We start from the raw sequence: 22,157 nt of genomic DNA, 5'->3' as shown, positions 1-22,157 counted from the left end.
AACCACGACTACATCGTCACGAGGATACAACCACGAGTACATCGTCACGAGGATACAACCACGTGTACATCGTCACTAGGATACAACCACGATTACATCGTCACTAGGATACAACCATGAGTACATCGTCACGAGGATACAACCACGATTACATCGTCACGAGGATACAACCACGTGTACATCGTCACGAGGATCTTCACACGATCTTCATATTGACCCGTATTGTCATGAGTGGGTACATCGTCACGTGGATACAACCACGACTACAGCGTCACGAGGATACAGCTATGATTACATCGTCACGAGGATACAACCACGAGTACAACGTCACGAGGATACAACCACGTGTACATCGTCACGAGGATACAACCACGATTACATCGTCACGATGATACAATCACGAGTACATCGTCACGAGGATACAATCACGAGTACATCGTCGCGAGGATACAACCAAGGATACATCGTCACGAGGATACAGCCGAGGATACATCGTCACGAGGATACACACACGAGTACGCCATCACGAGGATACAACCACATGTACATCGTCACGTGGCTACAGCCGAGGAAACATCGTCACGAGGATATAGCGGAGGATACATCGTCACGAAGATACAGACGCGGATACATCGTCACGAGGATACAGCCAATTGTACAGTCAGTTTACATGTGGCAATTGCATTGATAGAAACCTAAAACCCTTAGAAATATTGTTCTTAGTTCTTAGGTATAATGTGAAAAACCAACAATCCCGGCCCCATATAAATATTATTTAAACAGCGCACATACTCTTGCACAACTGTAAGCACTCACTTGTGAGGTGATCGGCGACCTCATAATCTCTCAGTCTGGAGATCCTCGCTGATAAGGGCAGACCAGGATGTGTCTGATTTCGTCTCTGCATAGTCGCCTTGTTGTCAGTCATACAGGTGTGGCGGATCCAGAGTGAGTGAGTATGGTTTTACGCCGCTTTTAGCAATATTCCAGCAATATCACGACGGGAGACACCAGAAATGGGTTTCACACAATGTACCCGTGTCGGGAATCGAACCCGGGTCTTCGGCGTGACGAGCGAACGCTTTAACCACTAGGCTACCCGACCGCCCCGGCGGATCCAGAGGAGTGGATCTGGTGGTGGCCGTCCCTCTTTTTCACATCTGATGACATTTTGTATCGACATTGCCTTCTATTGATTTGATTGTTAAAGTAACATTATTAATAATGGTTTACATATAGTGTTTGGTTTTTGTGGGGTAGGAAACATCGCACCAAACCGCTATCCCCGCACCTTACATCTACGTAGCAGATTCCTCACTTTGACGTGATCTGCATTCACTGCGCTTGCACGTGTCATCAGTCGTCACACTATATTATAGATAATCGCCGACTTTGAGAGCATGGTATCGAGGCCTATCGACCATTCAGAGGAATGACGTTGACGTGGCAACATCGGCTTCGGCGTTTGCGTTGGACGCGCCAAGTTCAACCTTAATCTTAATGCCCAGCTTTACATTGGCCTCGTGTTACCGTTCTCGCAGCCCAACCCCAGGATCTTGTTTCAACAGGACAATGCAAGACATGACACAGCTCATGTTGTACAACAGTATCCGACCACGAACAACGTCAATGTTTTGCCATGGCCGGCCCTTATAATTATATGTTACCCATTGAACGAACATCTTTGGGATCATCGCGTGGAGGCCATACAGATTATTGACGCATTGACATTCATTTAGCGACAGTAATTATCATGTTACCTCACATGTCGTCCTGGGTGTAATCTGTGAAGTGGCCCATTTTATCCCTAGTGCTGTGTGAGATCTGTGATCTGTGATCTGACACTTGATGGTCAATAGTGTGTATATCTCTCAGAGTTTATATCGCGCCAAATGATTATACTTTCGTAATAAGTTTGCAACAACATGTGGTGTGTGTTTTTTTATCATTTTGAAAAAACTGATCAACAGAAAGTATATGTTGGTCCTTCACAATGTTATCATGCCAGATTAGCCAAGGTGAGTAATTAGGTTCACAAGCGTCCCGTCTGCAAGTCCAACTGCACAAGGACGTGGTGCTCCCAGACTACAAGTCCCCTGACTTACCATTCAAACTGAGGGCATAACGTGCCTCAACATACCTTCATAAACCCGACAGTTTCTAACCACTTCTGATTGGTGTGATGCTAAGTGCACTAGAGGATGAATAAAACACTTCCATCCCCACTTCCAGAGAGTATCTGGAAAACCGCGGTAAATACATCGGAATACTCTAGATGTCGAGTAGGTATCTGTGCGGATGGATCCCAGGTTATCTGACCCACCGTCAGTTGTGTTCTTGCATGCACGGGCGAATCAATTGGTCACTTACTGAAATGAAAACTGCTATCGCATGTAACATGCACGGGTAGTATCTGTAGCTTGAATACTTGTGTATGTCCTCCGTAAGACTTGTCAGTGATGATGTACATCGACGGCTGGATATACCGACGCTCGCAGCAGACAGGTTTTATACCGGCATAATATATATATATATATATATCTGAAGGGGGCACGGGTGGCCCAGTCATCTAGGGCGCCGTGATTCGCTGTGCAGAGTTGCGTCCCTTGGGCACGCCAGAAACATATGATTGTGGGTTCGAATCCTGATTCGCCCCGATTATGTTTCTAGGTTTGTCAGCTCCATACCCGTGCTCGTGGGTTTCACCGAAGTGGTAAACGTCTGAGACCTGCATCACTTCGGGCCTCACTCACGAGCACACGAGCACACTCATTCCCTCACTCACCCATATTATATATACATGTAACACACATCAGTGTACCCTGCCTACACTTGCCACACTGTTTGACAATTGCTACCACCAGCGGTGATTAATAAATATATCGTATGTGCAGGGAGATTAAAAACACTTTTTTTTGCCAACATGAGTACGTAACACGATTGCACAATGTTAGATTATCACGTGCAGCAAGAAACAATTGTGTCCAAGTCCGGGCCTTTACTGTATGGGAGCGTGGCTCTCGGAAATATACACTTGAATGTAATTACCGCGCGCCACTTCAGTTAATAAAGCTATGTCATCTGACATAACACACGCGACCGTGCGCGACCAAGTGTTACAACTTATATCTTAGATCATATTGCAATATCGGCCAAGGTTTATTTACGAATACACAAAACATCATGCAGTATATAACCGCAGCTCTGTCTATACTGACGTGTGTTCTTTCATACTGTAAGATGGGCGTCGAGTGAGAGAATCCCTTTCACGTAGAGCTGTGAGTCCCTCTCTGTACAACTATCTCAAACAGTGACACAACATACCGACATGGGCCCATACCTGTGTCTTAGAAACGCTGACCTCTCATATACGTTCACCTGAGATTAATCCGGCCATTAGTAACGAAGTATTAAGCATATCGCCACTCCATACAAGTGATTCGTTAAATATATAGATTCTAGAATTGAATTCAGTCAAGGTCATGCGTAGCCGTAACTGCTTCATGTCTCTGGCTTGTGTGCATGTTCCTCTGTAGGTGCACAGCCCTGTCGTCAACCATAGTAAGCCTGGGGAAATCAATTAAACGCCTGGTCTGTTTTGGGACTTCATTTCAAATGTTTCATGTGATCCATTCTACTGGTATGACCATTGTCTTTATTGAAACTTTATTGAAACTTGTGATCACAATATGAATCAATCCTTGACCAAAAACCCGTACCCTTAGTTGATTAAAGCAGGTAGTATGTATAAAATCCCTGATTAAGGTAAATTTCTTATGCATTGTGGCTATAATATTAACATGATGCACTGAGAACTCCTGTCGAGATGTCGCCAACACAAGGATTCAAAGTGTTTTTGTGATTACTTTGAGGAAGTCAGTGGATGGTACGAGGCCTGGTCAAAAAGTTGTAAGCCTAACAAACAAAACCAACAATTACGAAAGTGTTATTTTTCAACATGATGTTTTCAACATAATAATGCTTTTCAATACACTTTTCATATCGATGAAACAATTCCAGTCAGGAAGACGTTTTCTGAAGCCAGCCTGAAAAACCCTTCCACGGCAGCTTTGAAGTCATCGTTGTCGTCATAGGCTTCCAACGAAGGTGTTCTTTCAGTTAAGGAAACAGGTGGACATCACTTGGTGCCAGGTCTGGCGAGTAAGGTGGGTGAGGAAGCGCTTCGAACCCACATTGTCGCGCAGCTGCCTTTGCAAGTCGAGAGATGTGAGAAGAGGCATTTTCATCGAGTAGTCGGCATTCCTCGCCACTTTACTTTGATAGAATCTCTCAGGCGATGAAGAAAATCAGCATAGTAGGCACCGGTAATCGTCTTTTGACTTTCTAAGTAATCAACAAGGATCACACCCTTTGTATCCCAGAATACAATAGCCATAACTTTCTTCACTGATCTTGAAGACTTGAATTTCTTTGGTGCCGGAGAAGTGGAATGGTGTCGTTCTATGGATTGACATTTTGACTCGGGATCATAGTGGTAGACCCATGTTTCATCACCCGTTACTAATCTCTTTTTGAATTTGGCGAAATCCTCCTCAATTAGCTCTAAATCTTCTCTGGCAATGTCAGTTTTTTCAGCACCTGTAATAAGTCTGACAGTATCAGTTTTTTCTATCTCCTGGATTGAATCTTCATTGGTGGAAATTGAGGGACGTCCAGACATAGGGTCTTGTTCACCCAGCCTTGAACATAGCTGCCCAACGTTTAACGGTGGATAAGCTAGGGCACGTGTCCCCATACACTTGCGACTTATGCGGTCATAAATGTATTAGGGAGTATTTTTCTCTAGGGTCAAAACCTTACATTCAACATGCCTCAGTGGATGGCAATACATTCAACATCCGTCAGTAGATGGCGATACATTCAACATCCGTCAGTGGATGGCGATACATTCAACATCCGTCAGTGGATGGCGATACATTCAACATCCCTCAGTGGATGGCGATACATTCAACATCCCTCAGTGGATGGCGATACATTCAACATCCGTCAGTGGATGGCGATACATTCAACATCCCTCAGTGGGTGGCGATACATTCAACATCCGTCAGTGGATGGCGATACATTCAACATCCGTCAGTGGATGGCAACACTTTCAGAATCAGTTATAGCGGACCTGGCGAACATGTCCGTACTGTCTTGGTTACATAGGTGTACATCAGGCCTCTGCTCACGTATGGACCAACGGTGGCTTCTGGGCATGAATTGACTGGGGAGAGGTTTTCTAGTTCTCTACATATAGTTATAGCAGACGGAGTTCAAAGTGCGGAGATTATCTAATTTCACTACAATAAAATGTGACACCGTTTAAGATAGCATATAGATAGGACCTCGTAAACGGTAATAATATACTTGGGATTTGAACATAGTTATCACCGTAAGTTTCAGAACACGTCTTTTTTCAATACATAGATCTACAATACTGAGGTATGACAATTAGCCCACGTCCCAATGTGCCCACGTCTGTAAATGTTCGTGTTTTAAGCTATGTTTGGTCACAGATGCCACGCCTCGTGTAGAAACTCGGTGAAAAGTGAGAATGACAACCACCTCATATGAAATTGAATATAGATTACACTTGTGTCCTGGACAAATGACGCTCATTTGTTTGTTACACTTATTGACAGCTATTCATACACAGGTGTTCGGGCGCTCGGGTGGGGGTATTTATGTTTGCTTTGATATGATAAGATGTGTAACACTAGGCATCGTTAAATATATGTTCAAGTTATGTGTCGCCTTAACTACAATCAGCAAGACAGGCTTAACAATACATTGATGGAAATCACATATTGCTGTTACATTTAGCATCGATCCAATAATGGGCAAAACGTTATTCCTTACATATGATTATTTTAATGTACATTAGATTTTTCAATATTGAAATATTTCAACGTTACACAGTCGCTATTAAGAACACGCCAGTTCGTCGTCTGCGCTCTTCTATCTTTAGAGCGGACACTTGCCGGTCATCTAAGACATGAGTAGTTGTCAGACCGCTATCGTCTTGTCTGCGGGGTAAACGTCATCAACACAGGGGCTCGGGCCCGGCTATATGGGCAACCGAGAACACGCGCTTACAATAAATAAACAAACACACGTGCGCAGCTGTAATGTTATTCATGCAGTAAATAATACGTCTGTGAAAGAAAAGTACAAATGCATGTGAACTGACTTCGCACAGTGACACAGAACAGCTCAGGTGCGAAAGACCACCGGGTTTGATGACGTCACTGGTGCTTGTGCTCCCACCGAGTGAATGAGACTGGTTTACATGGGTGTGACCTCAATGTGACAACGCAGGACTTTACGGTGACAGACGGCATTGGACAGGTAGTGGACATGTTATTTTGAGGAAAACAGAGTATCCACATTGTCCACACAGGTAATTTGACTTGATTACCTAATATAGCGTGCTAGCAATGTCATAGATAACACGAATGTCGGCCGGCGACGCAACAGGCGATCGGTCTTGTCTAGCCTGCTTCCTAATCGAAGCAGGCCGCCATCATTTACCTGCCATACCCCCTTTCAAGTCACTTTGACAGGTGCGCCATGTCTTTCCCAATTATTGTACTTTGACTACATGGTACCATCACATTTAATGTAAGACGTACACTGTTCTTTTGTTGGGCTAGAACGCGATCTCTCTTCTCTTATATCGATCGCTTATATGTATTTGATATCACGTTACAGGATCAATGTCTTTAGATAGACAATATCTCATGCTATGATACAACCATAGAGTTTGATCTCAACTAACCCCGAGTGATAACTGTGAAATGAGTGTGGTATTTGTATTGTCTGCACCCAGGGAGTCGGCAACATACCATGCCGGTATCGACGTGCGCTGCCCTCATCAGCACTAGGCTAGCTCACTCCCCCTTGAACAGGGTCCCGTCCTACGCCCGGGGGCTGGAGTATTGGCTGGTGGGGGCAACCCCCTCCCCTGTATATTTGCTAGTTCTTCCAGGGAAAGAATTTCGTATTTCCTACTTTCAGTAGATTATATCAGATTCTTTGATGACACTAATTGACTAAACTCAGGTGAGCAGTCAGCATCATCATTAATGATGTCCCTCACTTGACCACTTGGTGATCTGTTGGCAGTGACATATAGTGTAGTTTCTTAAAATCCTGAAGCAGATGGCTGCCCTCTCCACCAGTGTCAAACATTGCTTTTACGCCTTATAGAGCTTATTTGTTACTAAATGTGTCTATATGATTATATAGTCTTAGGGATGGATCTAATCTACAAACCATCAACTGTAGGATCCCAAGGTATCTCCCATGTGTGGAACACTCTCCCCATGTGTGAAACGCTCTTCCCATGCTCTCCCCATATGTGGAACGCTCTCACAATGTGTGAAACGCTCTTCCCATGTGTGGAACACTCTCCCCATGTGTGGAACACTCTTCCCATGTGTGGAACCCTCTCCCCATGTGTGGAACACTCTTCCCATGTGTGGAACCCTCTTCCCATGTGTGGAACCCTTTCCAATGTGTGGAACACTCTCCCCATGTGTGGAACACTCTTCCCATGTGTGGAATGCTCTTCCATGTGTGGAACCCACTCCCCATGTGTGGAACCCTCTTCCCATGTGTGGAACGCTCTTCCCATGTGTGGAACCCTCTTCCCATGTGTGGAACCCTTTCCAATGTGTGGAATGCTCTTCCATGTGTGGAACCCTCTTCCCATGTGTGGAACCCTCTTCCCATGTGTGGAACACTCTTCCTATGTGTGGAACCCACTTCCCATGTGTGGAACCCTTTCCAATGTGTGAAACACTCTTCCCATGTGTGGAACACTCTCCCCATGTGTGGAATGCTCTTTCCATATGTGGAATGCTCTCCCCATGTGTGGAATGCTCTCCCCATGTGTGAAACGCTCTCCCCATGTGTGGAATGCTCTCCCCATGTGTGGAACATTCTTCCCATGTGTGGAACCCTCTCCCCATGTGTGGAATGCTCTTCCCATGTGTGGAATGCTCTCCCCATGTGTGGAATGCTCTTTCCATATGTGGAATGCTCTCCCCATATGTGGAACGCTCTCCCCATGTGTGGAACCCTCTCCCCATGTGTGGAATGCTCTCCCCATGTGTGGAACACTCTTCCCATGTGTGGAACCCTCTCCCCATGTGTAAAATGCTCTTCCCATGTGTGGAATGCTCTCCCCATATGTGGAACTCTCTCCCCATGAGTGAAACGCTCTTCCCATGTGTGGAATGCTCTCCCCATGTGTGAAACGCTCTTTCCCATATGTTGAACCCTCTTTCCATGTGTGAAACGCTCTTCCCATGTGTGGAACCCTCTTTCCATGTGTGAAACGCTCTTCCCATGTGTGGAATGCTCTCCCCATATGTGGAACTCTCTCCCCATGAGTGAAACGCTCTTCCCATGTGTGGAATGCTCTCCCCATGTGTGAAACGCTCTCCCCATATCTGGAACGCTCTCCCCATGTGTGAAACGCTCTTCCCATATGTGGAACCCTCTTTCCATGTGTGAAACGCTCTTCCCATATGTGGAACCCTCTTTCCATGTGTGAAACGCTCTTCCCATGTTTTGGAACGCTCTTTCCATGTGTGGAACGTTCTTCCCATGTTTGGAACTATAAGTGACATATAGACCGGGTCGGCAAAGGTGCAACACCATAAAAAACACATGAGGCATTATTGTTACTGTTAAGTGTGTAAAAACAGCAGTATTTTCGTACGGAGCTCCCCCTGTTAAACTGTTACTGTCTCTGACATGACATTCATAGCATTGTTGTCATTTTTCACAGTAAAGTTACTTCTTACTGTATGGTGTTGTAGAATTGTGACGGACTCCGCCAATGCAAATTGTTTCTGTACAACCAGCATCAACAGCTAACTGATGTAATTAGCCATACTGACACATCTGTGGTTTGTAGGATGGAGTAAGTGCCCACTTAGACAGGGCTATGACATTATAACATTTTAAATTAAGTCCCTTCAATATATTCAGTGTGCTGTCATTAACCTTTTCCGTAGAACTGTTTCATTTAACAGGGCTCAATTTAACTGTATAAAAAAAGCACCAGGGCAACCTATTATTGAAAAATGCAACTTAATATTTATGCCTACTTGTAAAAAAAATTCAAATTTGTGTCCAACCCTTTCTTTTCCACACAACATCAATCTTTGAATGCACTCAGAGCCACTACACTTTATTTGCCATACTACATCACAAATCACTGTTACATGTAGTTTTTCATGCTTTCTTGTTTGTCATCAAACTGTAGGTCCTTCAAGATAATGTGCACATGTAACCATTACGTTTTACAGCATTATATCATTAATTTTTGTGACCCGTGAAGATCAGGGGCAGTATATGTCTTCAGCGCCTTAGTCTTAAAAAGCAACTATGCTTGTCGTAAGAGGCGACTAACAGGGTTGGGTGGTCAGGCTTGCAGTCTTGGTTGATGCAAGTCACTGTATCCCAGTTGCATGGATCACTGCCTGTGTTGTCAATCACTGGATTGTCTGGTCAGGATCGATTATTTACAAACCGTCGTCATATAGCTGAGTGTGGCGTTAAACAACAAGTAAACAAACATAATTTATGTAAATCATGACACAGTCATCAGAAATCTGTATTTATTTGAATAGTATAAGTAGTGTATCACCTGTATTTAGCTTGTCATTTGATGTCCATGTCTGTATAGGGAGTGTCCCAGTACTATAGGTGTGGTAGTGTGTCACACCCTGGAGCCTGTATAGGGAGCGTCCCAGTACTACAGGTGTGGTGGTCAGTCACACCCTGGAGCCTGTATAGAGAGTGTCCCAGTACTACAGGTGTGGTGGTCAGTCACACCCTGGAGCCTGTATAGGGAGTGTCCCAGTACAACAGGTGGGGTAGTGTGTCACACCCTGGAGCCTGTATAGGGAGCGTCCCTGTACTACAGGTGTGGTAGTGTGTCACACCCTGGAGCCTGTATAGGGAGTGTCCCTGTACTACAGGTGTGGTAGTGTGTCACACTCTGGAGCCTGTATAGGGAGTGTCCCAGTGCTACAGGTGTGGTAGTGTGTCACACCCTGGAGTCTGTATAGGGAGTGTCCCAGTGCTACAGGTGTGGTAGTGTGTCACACCCTGGAGTCTGTATAGGGAGTGTCCCAGTGCTACAGGTGTGGTAGTGTGTCACACCCTGGAGCCTGTATAGGAAGTGTCCCTGTACTACAGGTGTGGTAGTGTGTCACACCCTGGAGCCTGTTTATGGAGTGTCCCAGTGCTACAGGTGTGGTAGTGTGTCACACCCTGGAGTCTGTATAGGGAGTGTCCCAGTGCTACAGGTGTGGTAGTGTGTCACACCCTGGAGTCTGTATAGGGAGTGTCCCAGTGCTACAGGTGTGGTAGTGTGTGGTAGTGTGTCACACCCTGGAGCCTGTATAGGAAGTGTCCCTGTACTACAGGTGTGGTAGTGTGTCACACCCTGGAGCCTGTATAGGGAGTGTCCCTGTACTACAGGTGTGGTGGTCAGTCACACCCTGGAGCCTGTATAGGAAGTGTCCCTGTACTACAGGTGTGGTAGTGTGTCAATCCCTGGAGCCTGTATAGGGAGCGTCCCTGTACTACAGGTGTGGTAGTGTGTCACACCCTGGAGCCTGTATAGGGAGTGACACTGTACTACAGGTGTGGTGGTCTGTCACACCCTGGAGCCTGTATAGGAAGTGTCCCTGTACTACAGGTGTGGTGGTCTGTCTGCAGTGTAGCATGGCAGGTCCTCCTCACACCTCCTGTGGCTGGCGTGTAACACACTACCCTCCTTATCTACACCCTGCACACTGAGCAGGGAGACCCCATAGCCTTTAACTCATGTAAAAATAGCAGACAGTAGTGGTCGATTTGTTTGTTTGTTGTTTAATGCCACACTCAATATTCCAGCCGTGGTACAATATTCCAGCTATATGACAGCGGTCTGTAAATAATCAAGTCTGGGCCAGACAATCCAGTGGTTGGCATCATGAGCATCAATTCACGGAACTGGGACACGATGACATGCATGGACCAAGTCGGTGAGGCTGACCACCCGCTCCTGTTAGTCGCCTCATACAACAAGCATAGTCACCATTTACGGCAAACATGGGTTTCTCAAGACCTACACCAGATCTTCACGTGTCCTGTAGTGTTTGAACTGAACATGGATTTCTGTATTGATTTATTAAAGAAAGAATTAAAAAAGTACTTGACACACTATTGAGCAGGAATAAAGTTATGTGAAACAAACATGTTATCTTCCTAACATTATTGATGTGCACAATGAGCATGGTGAATCTTAAAACGGTGTGACAGGGATGTCAGTCATTATTATCTTACTATACTTAACATTTCCATCATGATATACATGATATAGGCAGCCTTCTGTCTCAATACAACACTGAAGATATATGGAGATTTATTTTTTTTTTTCATTTTTGGAAACTTCTTTTCCAGACAATTTCTGTCAATTCGTTTACCTTACTGATGGTAATACTTTTTTAGAACTATTCAAGAGTTGTCCAGATGACACACAGACATACAACATGTACAAAGGAAGTGCCTTTACAAATAGTTTATTTGTTGAGGGCAATGTTTTGTCTTAAAAGAATATTAAATCAAGTCTTGGTATGAATATGTAAAAAGTGAGTATCAGGGATACTGGTGAGGTAAGGTGTATTTCCCCACCATGGCCATGTACTGTTGTGTTTGTGTGGGGATACAGTTGACTGCTACATGCTCGGACACTGCTGATGCAGTGTGGCAGCTCAACGTGATACATGCAGAAGAGTGCCCTGCTGGCTGGCCCAGTGTGGTGGAGCAGCGCAGGCTCTAGCGTGTCAAATCTGATTAATGCACAAGCCATCAATAAATTACATCAGAAGGAACCATCCTTGAGGATACTTGATTGGATATCACTCAGCTCTTAATTATGATAATTACTTTCCTGATTCATCCGAGCTGTAGATGTTGTGTTGTGGATAATGGTCAGACTGAACACTCAGCTTGTGTTGAGGGCAACCTAGTGTGGAAGTTGTCCTGCCATTTCCACAGTCCAGTGCATACGGCAAATTCACATATTTCATTTCTGGTGCCATGATTTGTGGGTATAAGGTTTTCGCCAAAAGCACAGATTGAGGGCCATTTTTAGTGTAGAGAAATGAACATTCTCATGGTAAGGTGTGTTATGGTTTGCATTGTAAGCTAAGCTTGTACAGTCACAAGCTCAATTAGTAAAATAACTTTGAAGAGTACCATAATTATGTGGTACAAACTGCTGATGTACCAGAATTAGGTGGTACAAACTGTTGATGTACCAGAATTAGGTGGTACAAACTGTTGATGTACCAGAATTAGGTGGTACAAACTGTTGATGTACCAGAATTAGGTGGTACAAACTGTTGATGTACCAGGGTTATTCCATTGGTACAAACTGTTGATGTACCAGAGTAATTCCAGTGGTACAAACTGTTGATGTACCAGAGTAAGTCCAGTGGTACAAACTGTTGATGTACCAGAGTAAGTCCAGTGGTACAAACTGTTGATGTACCAGAGTAAGTCCAGTGGTACAAACTGTTGATGTACCAGAGTAAGTCCAGTGGTACAAAAACCTATGATTGTGGGTTCGAATCCCGGTTCGCCCCGATTATGTTTCTAGGTTTGTCATACCTGTGCTCGTGGGTTACACCAAAGTGGTAAACGTCTGAGACCTGCATCACTTCGGGCTTTCCTCCCACATTAAGCTGACACGCCGCGATATAACTGGAATTCTGTTCAAAGCAGCGTTAAACCAAACTCACTCACTCACTCACTCCAGTGGTACAAACCGTTGATGTTCCAGGCTAAGACAGGTGGTACTTACAACTTCCCCCCAATCACATGATCACTATAATAGAATTATGTTGTGTGTGTTGTGGGGGTTTGTACATTGCTCCGGAGAGGATCACAGTTGTTGAACATTTTGTCATTGTTATGCGTCTGCTTTATGGACACAAAAGCTGTGGACTCCAGGTATATAAAGTATGTAAGGTGTATAAGAGAAGGTATTGATTGTTGGCCACTGTGTTGTTGGTTGTGCTAGGCTTAATGGCAGGTGCTGTTCTGCAGGTGTAGTTTGTGTTGACGAGGACGGTGCTGCTGGTCCCTGAAGTAGCCTGGGACGGTGCAGATAACGTGTGGGTGATAGGATCACCGACTGTGTGAGTGCACCTACGTGCACACCAGTATACCCTGTCGAGACCCGCCACTCAGACCACAGGGTGGGTGGGGCCCATGTTGCTGTATGTACAGGCAGTGGTATTTATACTCCTGACAAAGGTTATGCTGACCCACAAGCGGACTTCAATAAGGCAACAAAGTATGTGTTATGTACATACATTTGTCCGTGTCTTGCTGTACGTTATCTGTAATTCAATGACTCATCACATTAAGGTTTTAACACTTATTCTAGCAAAACACTGATGATGTACAAATGTCATTTTGTTGAGACTTCGGTTGTTTCTTTGAAATCCCATCTTTATCTGTGATACCAGTTGGTACTACGTTTAATTCAGTTTGAACATCATGTGTTAAAAAAGATGTAGCTGTTGACCATAATTGTAAGTGGACAACATATCGGGGCCTTAACAAACATATCAGTCACCAATACAACAGAGATGAAAACAAATGTTGACATTGTTAGTGTCAAGTTATTTAATGTCTACTGACTACAATCAGAATGATCAGAGAGCAGTTTGTGTTTATGTGATTCTGACTTGAGCCTACCAGCAATATTTATTGACGATCTATAGGATAATATGTTTATTCCTTTGTTCATACATTTTCCTCCTGCTTAGGGAGGATGCTCTTTCCTTGGTCCTGCATACATTATCATGGTTATCAAACAATGAGCATGATGAGCTATACTTTAAAAACAATTCTTTCTTCACAAGTTGAGCTGGCATTAATGAGACTTCTTTCTTTGGCACCACAGCAATCATGTTTGAAAAATTAATACTTTTTTCTGCCTGTCATTCATTATATGTTGACAGGTGTATCATGTGTGTTGGGCCTGTGTCGTCTGTGTGCCTAATAGGTGAACCTTGTACTTGGACCGCACCCACATTACTCAGCCACTGCGTTACTCAGTCATAGCAAGTAGGAGATAATGCATGTCCTGCAAGCAACAACAGTGGTATTAAGGAGTGTGAATTGGCGTTGTATTTATTTTCAGAAATTGAACATAAATATTGTTTCCAGTCACTGCTAATATTGTGATAGTTTACAGAATCATGAGGGAATAATAACTAATTTCACTTCATGATTTATTTATTTTTCTTGTCACCAAAAAATATTCACACTCAACCCCATCCAATTTCAAAAGAACCCATGCTTGTCGATGTTCAGCAAGAAATAAACAAGTCAAGAGATTGCTTATGAAAGTTACCATGTCAGTAGTTCATGTTGTTGTATGGCAGGGAAGTGTGCAGTCTCTAGTTCCTGAAAATGTGTTTCTTATGTGTGTGTTTAATGGATGATGTATGCCCTTTTGTTGTTACACCATCCTGTATTGTCACTGGGACTTTTGTTAAGCTGAGATGGTGTTTCTCTTGTATTAGGTAGTCATCAGCTGATGTATTCATATATTCTACTCAAAGAAGTTAAAGAACACCTGATTCTTCCATATCAGTATTGCTAATCTGTCATGGCTGGACTGTCCTATACACAGGACCTTCAGTAAGACTAGCATTGTCTCGTGCAGTTAGTGCAGCTGGTAGTGTTGTCTCGTGCAGTTAGTGCAGCTGGTAGTGTTGTCTCCTGCAGTCAGTGCAGCTGGTAGTGTTGTTTCCTGCAGTTAGTGTAGCTGGTAGTGTTGTTTCCTGCAGTTAGTGCAGCTGGTAGTGTTGTCTCCTGCAGTCAGTGCAGCTGGTAGTGTTGTCTCCTGCAGCTAGTGCAGCTGGTAGTGTTGTCTCCTGCGGTCAGTGCAGCTGGTAGTGTTGTCTCCTGCAGTAAGTGCAGCTGGTAGTGTTGTCTCCTGCAGTTAGTGCAGCTGGTAGTGTTGTCTCCTGCAGTCAGTGCAGCTGGTAGTGTTGTCTCCTGCAGTCAGTGCAGCTGGTAGTGTTGTCTCCTGCAGTCAGTGCAGCTGGTAGTGTTGTCTCCTGCAGTCAGTGCAGCTGGTAGTGTTGTCTCCTGCAGTAAGTGCAGCTGGTAGTGTTGTCTCCTGCAGTCAGTGCAGCTGGTAGTGTTGTCTCCTGCAGTCAGTGCAGCTGGTAGTGTTGTCTCCTGCAGTCAGTGCAGCTGGGTGGGCTGTCCCGGTCACAGAATCACTGCTTGCTTTATTTCTCTGGCACTCGGTGCTTAAGCTCCTCTTGCTTGTGTGTGGGGCGAGCCTTTTGTTTGCTTTCTTTTCAATGATTCATCATTTTGGGGAAAGAATTAGTTGAGTCCCTAATTATTGATTCTCGCTGCTCCTTCACTGTTTGCTGGCACATGAGGACACGCTGGCCGCTGTTTGATATGTAGTTTACCCCTTCATGTGTTCAACCAATTAGGCAGGATTGTTATACATGCACTTGGTAAATGCACTATGTATGTTGCAAGGAGAATTCAGCAATAAAAGTTAAAGATTAAGTTTTGTGTGGAGTGCATACTGTCCTTGGCAGGGCATAGTTAACACAAACCCATCTGGCCTGCATATTACTTAGTCACACATCCGTGCAAAGATTCAGCTCTTGTCGAGTCAACATTCATGTCGAGTTTTGGTACACTAAGAATGTATCAGAAAGTCAACTTAATGGCAGAAACCTGGCATTGATACATACCTGGAATTATAAAAGTGTATTCATGTTTGGCTGTGTTTGAATTGTGTGTGTGCCTGTAAAGTCTAATCCCTCTCTGTCACCCACCCTCTGCCAAAACAATCAATAGGAGTGAACACCTCAGTGTGAGGAGGTGTGATTGACCCACACCATCCCTCATCCCCAGTCTGCTGTAAGACTCCCTATTGGACCACACCATCTCTCATCCCCAGTCTGCTGTAAGACTCTATATTGAACTACACCATCCCTCACCCCCAGTCTGCTGTAAGACTCCATTTACCTTATCATACCAATAACAAGTTGATGTTTGCACTGTCCGACCACACTGTGGAGACGGCGTCACACTCCCCAGGGTTGGCATCTGGGATCTCAAAGACTTTAGATACCAGTTGCCTTCCAATGTTGCAGGGCAATCTTCCTTAGTTGACACTGGCATGCTGATCTATGGGTACCCTCTTCTTTGCTGATGGAGATGTAGACACACTATCCTTAGTAGTCGAACATTACCCTGGATAACCAAACAGGCATCCTTATTCTGACAGGGTTGTACTTGGTAGACACACTACCCTGGATAACCAAACAGGCATCCCTCCCTGACAGGGGTGTACTTGGTAGACACACTACCCTGGATAACCAAACAGGCATCACTCCCTGACAGGGGTGTAGTTGGTAGACACATTACCCTGGATAACCAAACAGGCATCACTCCCTGACAGGGGTGTAGTTGGTAGACACACTACCCTGGATAACCAAACAGGCATCACTCCCTGACAGGGGTGTACTTGGTAGATGCACTACCCTGGATAACCAAACAGGCATCACTCCCTGACAGGGGTGTACTTGGTAGACACACTACCCTGGATAACCAAACAGGCATCCCTCCCTGACAGGGGTGTACTTGGTAGACACACTACCCTGGATAACCAAACAGGCATCACTCCCTGACAGGGGTGTACTTGGTAGATGCACTACCCTAGATAACCAAACAGGCATCACTCCCTGACAGGGGTGTACTTGGTAGACACACTACCCTGGATAACCAAACAGGCATCACTCCCTGACAGGGTTGTACTTGGTAGACACACTACCCTGGATAACCAAACAGGCATCACTCCCTGACAGGGGTGTACTTGGTAGACACACTGCCCTGGATAACCAAACAGGCATCACTCCCTGACAGGGGTGTACTTGGTAGATGCACTACCCTAGATAACCAAACAGGCATCTCTCCCTGACAGGGGTGTAGTTGGTAGACACACTACCCTGGATAACCAAACAGGCATCCCTCCCTGACAGGGGTGTAGTTGGTAGATTAACTACCCTGGATAACCAAACAGGCATCCCTCCCTGACAGGGGTGTACTTGGTAGACACACTGCCCTGGATAACCAAACAAGCATCACTCCCTGACAGGGGTGTACTTGGTAGACACACTGCCCTGGATAACCAAACAGGCATCACTCCCTGACAGGGGTGTAGTTGGTAGACACACTACCCTGGATAACCAAACAGGCATCACTCCCTGACAGGGGTGTAGTTGGTAGACACATTACCCTGGATAACCAAACAGGCATCCCTCCCTGACAGGGGTGTAGTTGGTAGACACACTGCCCTGGATAACCAAACAGGCATCACTCCCTGACAGGGGTGTAGTTGGTAGACACACTACCCTGGATAACCAAACAGGCATCCCTCCCTGACAGGGGTGTACTTGGTAGATGCACTACCCTAGATAACCAAACAGGCATCACTCCCTGACAGGGGTGTAGTTGGTAGACACACTACCCTGGATAACCAAACAGGCATCCCTCCCTGACAGGGGTGTACTTGGTAGATGCACTACCCTAGATAACCAAACAGGCATCTCTCCCTGACAGGGGTGTAGTTGGTAGACACACTACCCTGGATAACCAAACAGGCTTCACTCTCTGACAGGGGTGTACTGTACTGCACTGCACTGTTTACTTAAATGCATTTTGATTTAACCTATTCTTCTTCTGATTTGAATCACTTTTGCTTGATTTGATATATTTTTTATCTTGTTTTCACATTGGTGATACAGCAGTCCTAGTTATGATTGTGATTTCTCAATAGCAAGAAAGTATTCTGAGTAAGGAAATGACTTTTGACTTCTGAACTCCGAGTGGGAGTGGAACACCTGGACAGACTCTGACACTACTGTTTGTGGTTCCAGGACTGCTGTTCTTCTTGTTTTTGAATTGGTCAACCATTACAGTTGCTGAGAGTCGTAATATTGGGATAGGTGACCACTAGGGATGACCCACCTTCCCTGTCTCCTGGAGGGATGTTACCTCCTCCCATCACATGGAGGGATGTTACCTCCCCCATCACCTGGAGGGATGTTACCTTCCTTGTCACCTGGAGGGTTGACCGACCTCCCCCATCACCTCGAGGGATGTTACCTACCCTGTCACCCAGAGGGATGACCCACCTCCCTCATCACCTGGAGGGATAACCGACCTCCCCCATCACCTGGAGGGATGACCCACCTCCCCGATCACCTTAAGGGATGTTACCTTCCCTGTCACCTGGAGGGATAACCCACCTCCCTCATCACCTGGAGGGATGTTACCTCCCTCATCACTTGGAGGGATGACCGACCTTCCCTGTCACCTGGAGGGATGTTACCTTCCCTGTCACCTGGAGGGATGTTACCTTCCCTGTCACCTGGAGGGATGTCACCTACCCTGTGACCTGGAGGGATGTTACCTCCCTCATCACCTGGAGGGATGTTACCTACCCTGTCACCTGGAGGGATGTTACCTTCCCTGTCACCTGGAGGGATGTTACCTACCCTGTCACCTGGAGGGATGTTACCTACCCTGTCACCTGGAGGGATGTTACCTCCCTCATCACCTGGAGGGATGTTACCTACCCTGTCACCTGGAGGGATGTCACCTACCCTGTCACCTGGAGGGATGACCGACCTTCCCTGTCACCTGGAGGGATGTTACCTCCCTCATCACCTGGAGGGATGTCACCTACCCTGTACCCTGGAGGGATGACCCACCTCCCTCATCACCTGGAGGGTTGACCGACCTTCCCTGTCACCTGGAGGGATGACCCACCTCCCTCATCACCTGGAGGGATGTTACCTCCCCCATCACCTGAAGGGATGACCCACCTCCCCTTTTTGATATATGATATAACTGGCCACCAGTTAGAGCCTCTCTCTGCTGCCAGGAGGACTCATCCCTGGATGAATTTGTCTCACAGTAAATGCAAATAATAACATAATGTTGAAATTTTGTAATAATATCTGATCATTACAATTTATTTTGAACTAACACCCTTCCAATCCTGCGTTCGAAATCCAAGTCTCTTGAACCACAACATGTATTGCTTGAACCTGAAAAAAGGCTTGACCCTGTCAATCATGTCAATCATTATTACATGGGTGAGTGCTTGAGATTAACTAATGATTCAAATTTTGAAACTGTGAAGGTGCCTGGGACAAGTTCCTTGTCACATAGGTAGTTATCCCCCTTGTTCATGTTCCCCTGACCCTAGTTATTTCTGTATTGTAGGGATCACATACCATGTGCTCACTGGCCATGCAGGCAGTGATGATATAACTACTTTGTCATTCAGCTGGGCATGCTGTGTGCTGGTGTAGAAAATACTGTCACCCACTGCTGTCATGCTTCACATCCTGCTGTTTTGCGTTCCATAGCTCCACAGTGCATGTGAGAATAAATGATGCCCAAAGTCTTGCCGAGTAAGGGAAGGATGTTCAGTGTAGGTTGTTCTTCATGAAAAAACATAACTTTAGAATACAGAAAGAAATTTGGATTCCAGTAGTAATCATGCTGATATATATACTCTCAAAAAATAGTAGGTGGTATTTGGGATTTTACAGATGATTACAGAAATACAGGGAGGTATTGAGTGCATCTTCCTGAGGCATAGGAGTTAACTGATTGTAAATGTCCAGTTTCCATCCTTGCCGTAGTCTGGTATTATGGAGTTATGTTTTGGCTGGACTAAAGATTCTATACATGTCCAATCAAAATTGCATAACAAAATCAACATCCTGTTTCGTAAACTGCCATGCAGATTTAGGTCAATTGCAGGATTTGCAAAGCATGTGTTCTGCCAAGTCGGCGTAAACAGATATTTAAAAAATGTTTTCTTGTTTTTAATTGAGGTACACTTGATTTGATGCACTTCACGTGACGTAAGACCTATGTTTTCACAATATAGATTTTAATTATCGATTAGATCGTCTTCACTGGTTACCACAATTTTGTTTAAAGCATATGCAAGTATTATGAGAGGTGGAGTCTGATTAGGAGGGACATGAAAGGGACATAATTCGTAATAGCCGGAATGGATGGATAAGAAAAAGGAAGGACATGGTGTAACATGACAATCAACAGAACATGTTGGGGTGGATTGTAAAGGTGCATGCAACCAAGAAACATGACGGGTGTTGACTAAAAAAATACATGTTTATGCAGCATGGCATGGTCCAAATAAATCTCCCAAGGACAATTTGAGGGAGCCTGGTTCACTCCTCTTGCAAGTGCCTGGCACAGTTCGGCTAACGTATTTGATAGCCTTTGATGTCAGTGTACATGTTTCTTGATCATGTCCCAGACATACTCCATGGGGGCAAAGGTCAGGACTCATTGCATGCTGGTGAAGTTTTGCTGCAGGATGTAGTCAGTTACTGTACATGCATGCTGGACACACACATTATCGTCCTGTAAGACGAAAGGTGGACCACCATGCCTTGTAAATGTCACAACTGCTGGCACCAGTATGTTGTCTCCGTAGTACTGACCAATGACCCTTCCATGGACAATATGAAGTGGTGTTTTGGCAGTAATAGTGAGCCCGCCCCATATAATTACAAACACTCTGGGCACTGGTGGCCCACTCATCTAAGACACCACAATTCACTGTGCAGAGTTGTCACCACACCAGAAACCTATGATTGTTGGTTCTCAAATCCTGGTTTAACCCAGTTTTGTTTCTAGGTTTGTCAGCACCATCCCCGTGCTCATGGGTTTTACCAAAGTGGTAAGCATCTGAGACATCCATCACTTTGGGCTTTCCTCCCACATTAAGCTGACAAGCTGCGATGTAACTGGAATACTGTTAAAAGCAGTGTCAAACTAAATTCACTCACTCACTCATTACAGACCCACCCGAAATCTGTCATGCTACCTTACATTGATGTTTGAATGACGTTTGTTGGGATGCCCCCAGAAAAGCCCCCAGAAAAGTCCATGCCCCCAGAAAAGTCCATGCGTAGAGTGAATTTGAGTTCATGTTAAAACATCACACGAGACCATTGGCGATTCCCCCAGGTTCCCCTGCTCTTTACACCCTTGGCGACTGGCTAGGGATGCACATGCTTCTAATGGTCTGGTCAGTAACTTGAACTCCTGTGGCCTGGTGCAAGAGAACAGCAATTTGTTTGGCTGTTTGGCCTTGATTTCTTAAGGCCCAGTTTCTGATTAAGCAATCCTGGACTTGTGTTGCAGACCTAGGGTGCCCTGTGTGGGGCCAGTCATTAACATTTTGTGTTTGCAGAAACCTGTTCCAAAGTCTGCAAATCACAGACTGGGACACATTGAATATATTGGCTACCTCTCGCTGAGTTCTACCAGTTTAAAACATGCAAATAGCCCTTAGGCGTTTATCAAGTTGTAGACAACACATTCCCAATCTGATCACAAATACTGCATTAAAGAGTACAGAGCTTACATGTTACTGTGGATAATGAAAATCAACAATACTAATAGCTCAGAGCGATTTGATGACCTTTCACTGAAGTGTCAAAATCTAGAATGGCCCCTACCGAGGGAGGAATTGTATGGTCAACATGCAATGTTTCGGGTGTGTTGGAGCGTGGGGTTTTTGGTTCTGGAAGTCCTTTTTCAAAGCTGATCTTTCTTCTGATAATCGATCATAACATTTATATATTCCTTGAAATCTACTTGTTTTGTTTGAGTATATTTACAAACTAGCTGTATTGTTTGTCACGGTTTTCATGGATGTGAATCAACTCTCTTACAACAGAAGTTGCATGTGCCCAGGTATTCATTTCCACATGCATAGGTGTTCCGACAATTGAAACGTGAAGTTTAGTTCTCTGTCAGTGTGTAATGTAGTTACCTGAACCATGACCTTGAGGTTAAAGTCAGATGAACACTCAAACACGTGCAGTGTACACCTCAGCTGATGTGCAGCCTCGGCCTTCAACTTGTCTTCACCCTCTCTGTTTCCGTTAATAACTATTACATTGAAAGTAGACACAATTTATAGATAACAGCTTCATTTTACTTTATTGATGACATTTCGATATAGATCCTTATAC

General features: G+C 44.9%; 1 protein-coding gene across 2 annotated transcripts in view; it reads left to right on the top strand.

Annotated features, from left to right (window-relative positions):
* Positions 1 to 6,250: 6,250 nt before the first annotated feature.
* Positions 6,251 to 22,157, top strand: part of LOC124119519 (myosin-VIIa-like) — a 75,755-nt gene continuing 59,848 nt past the window's right edge. For both annotated transcript variants that reach the window (XM_046482061.2, XM_046482060.2), the window contains exon 1: positions 6,251 to 6,403. The gene's annotated coding sequence lies outside the window, so the exon portion shown is untranslated. The remainder of the gene's footprint in view (positions 6,404 to 22,157) is intronic.

The sequence above is a fragment of the Haliotis rufescens genome, unplaced genomic scaffold (genome assembly GCF_023055435.1).
Source record: "Haliotis rufescens isolate VD_foot unplaced genomic scaffold, xgHalRufe1.0.p SCAF_9, whole genome shotgun sequence".
NCBI classification, from domain to species: domain Eukaryota; kingdom Metazoa; phylum Mollusca; class Gastropoda; order Lepetellida; family Haliotidae; genus Haliotis; species Haliotis rufescens.
Note: the sequence above shows the minus strand (reverse complement) of the source record. Positions and strands in the feature narration are given on the sequence as shown.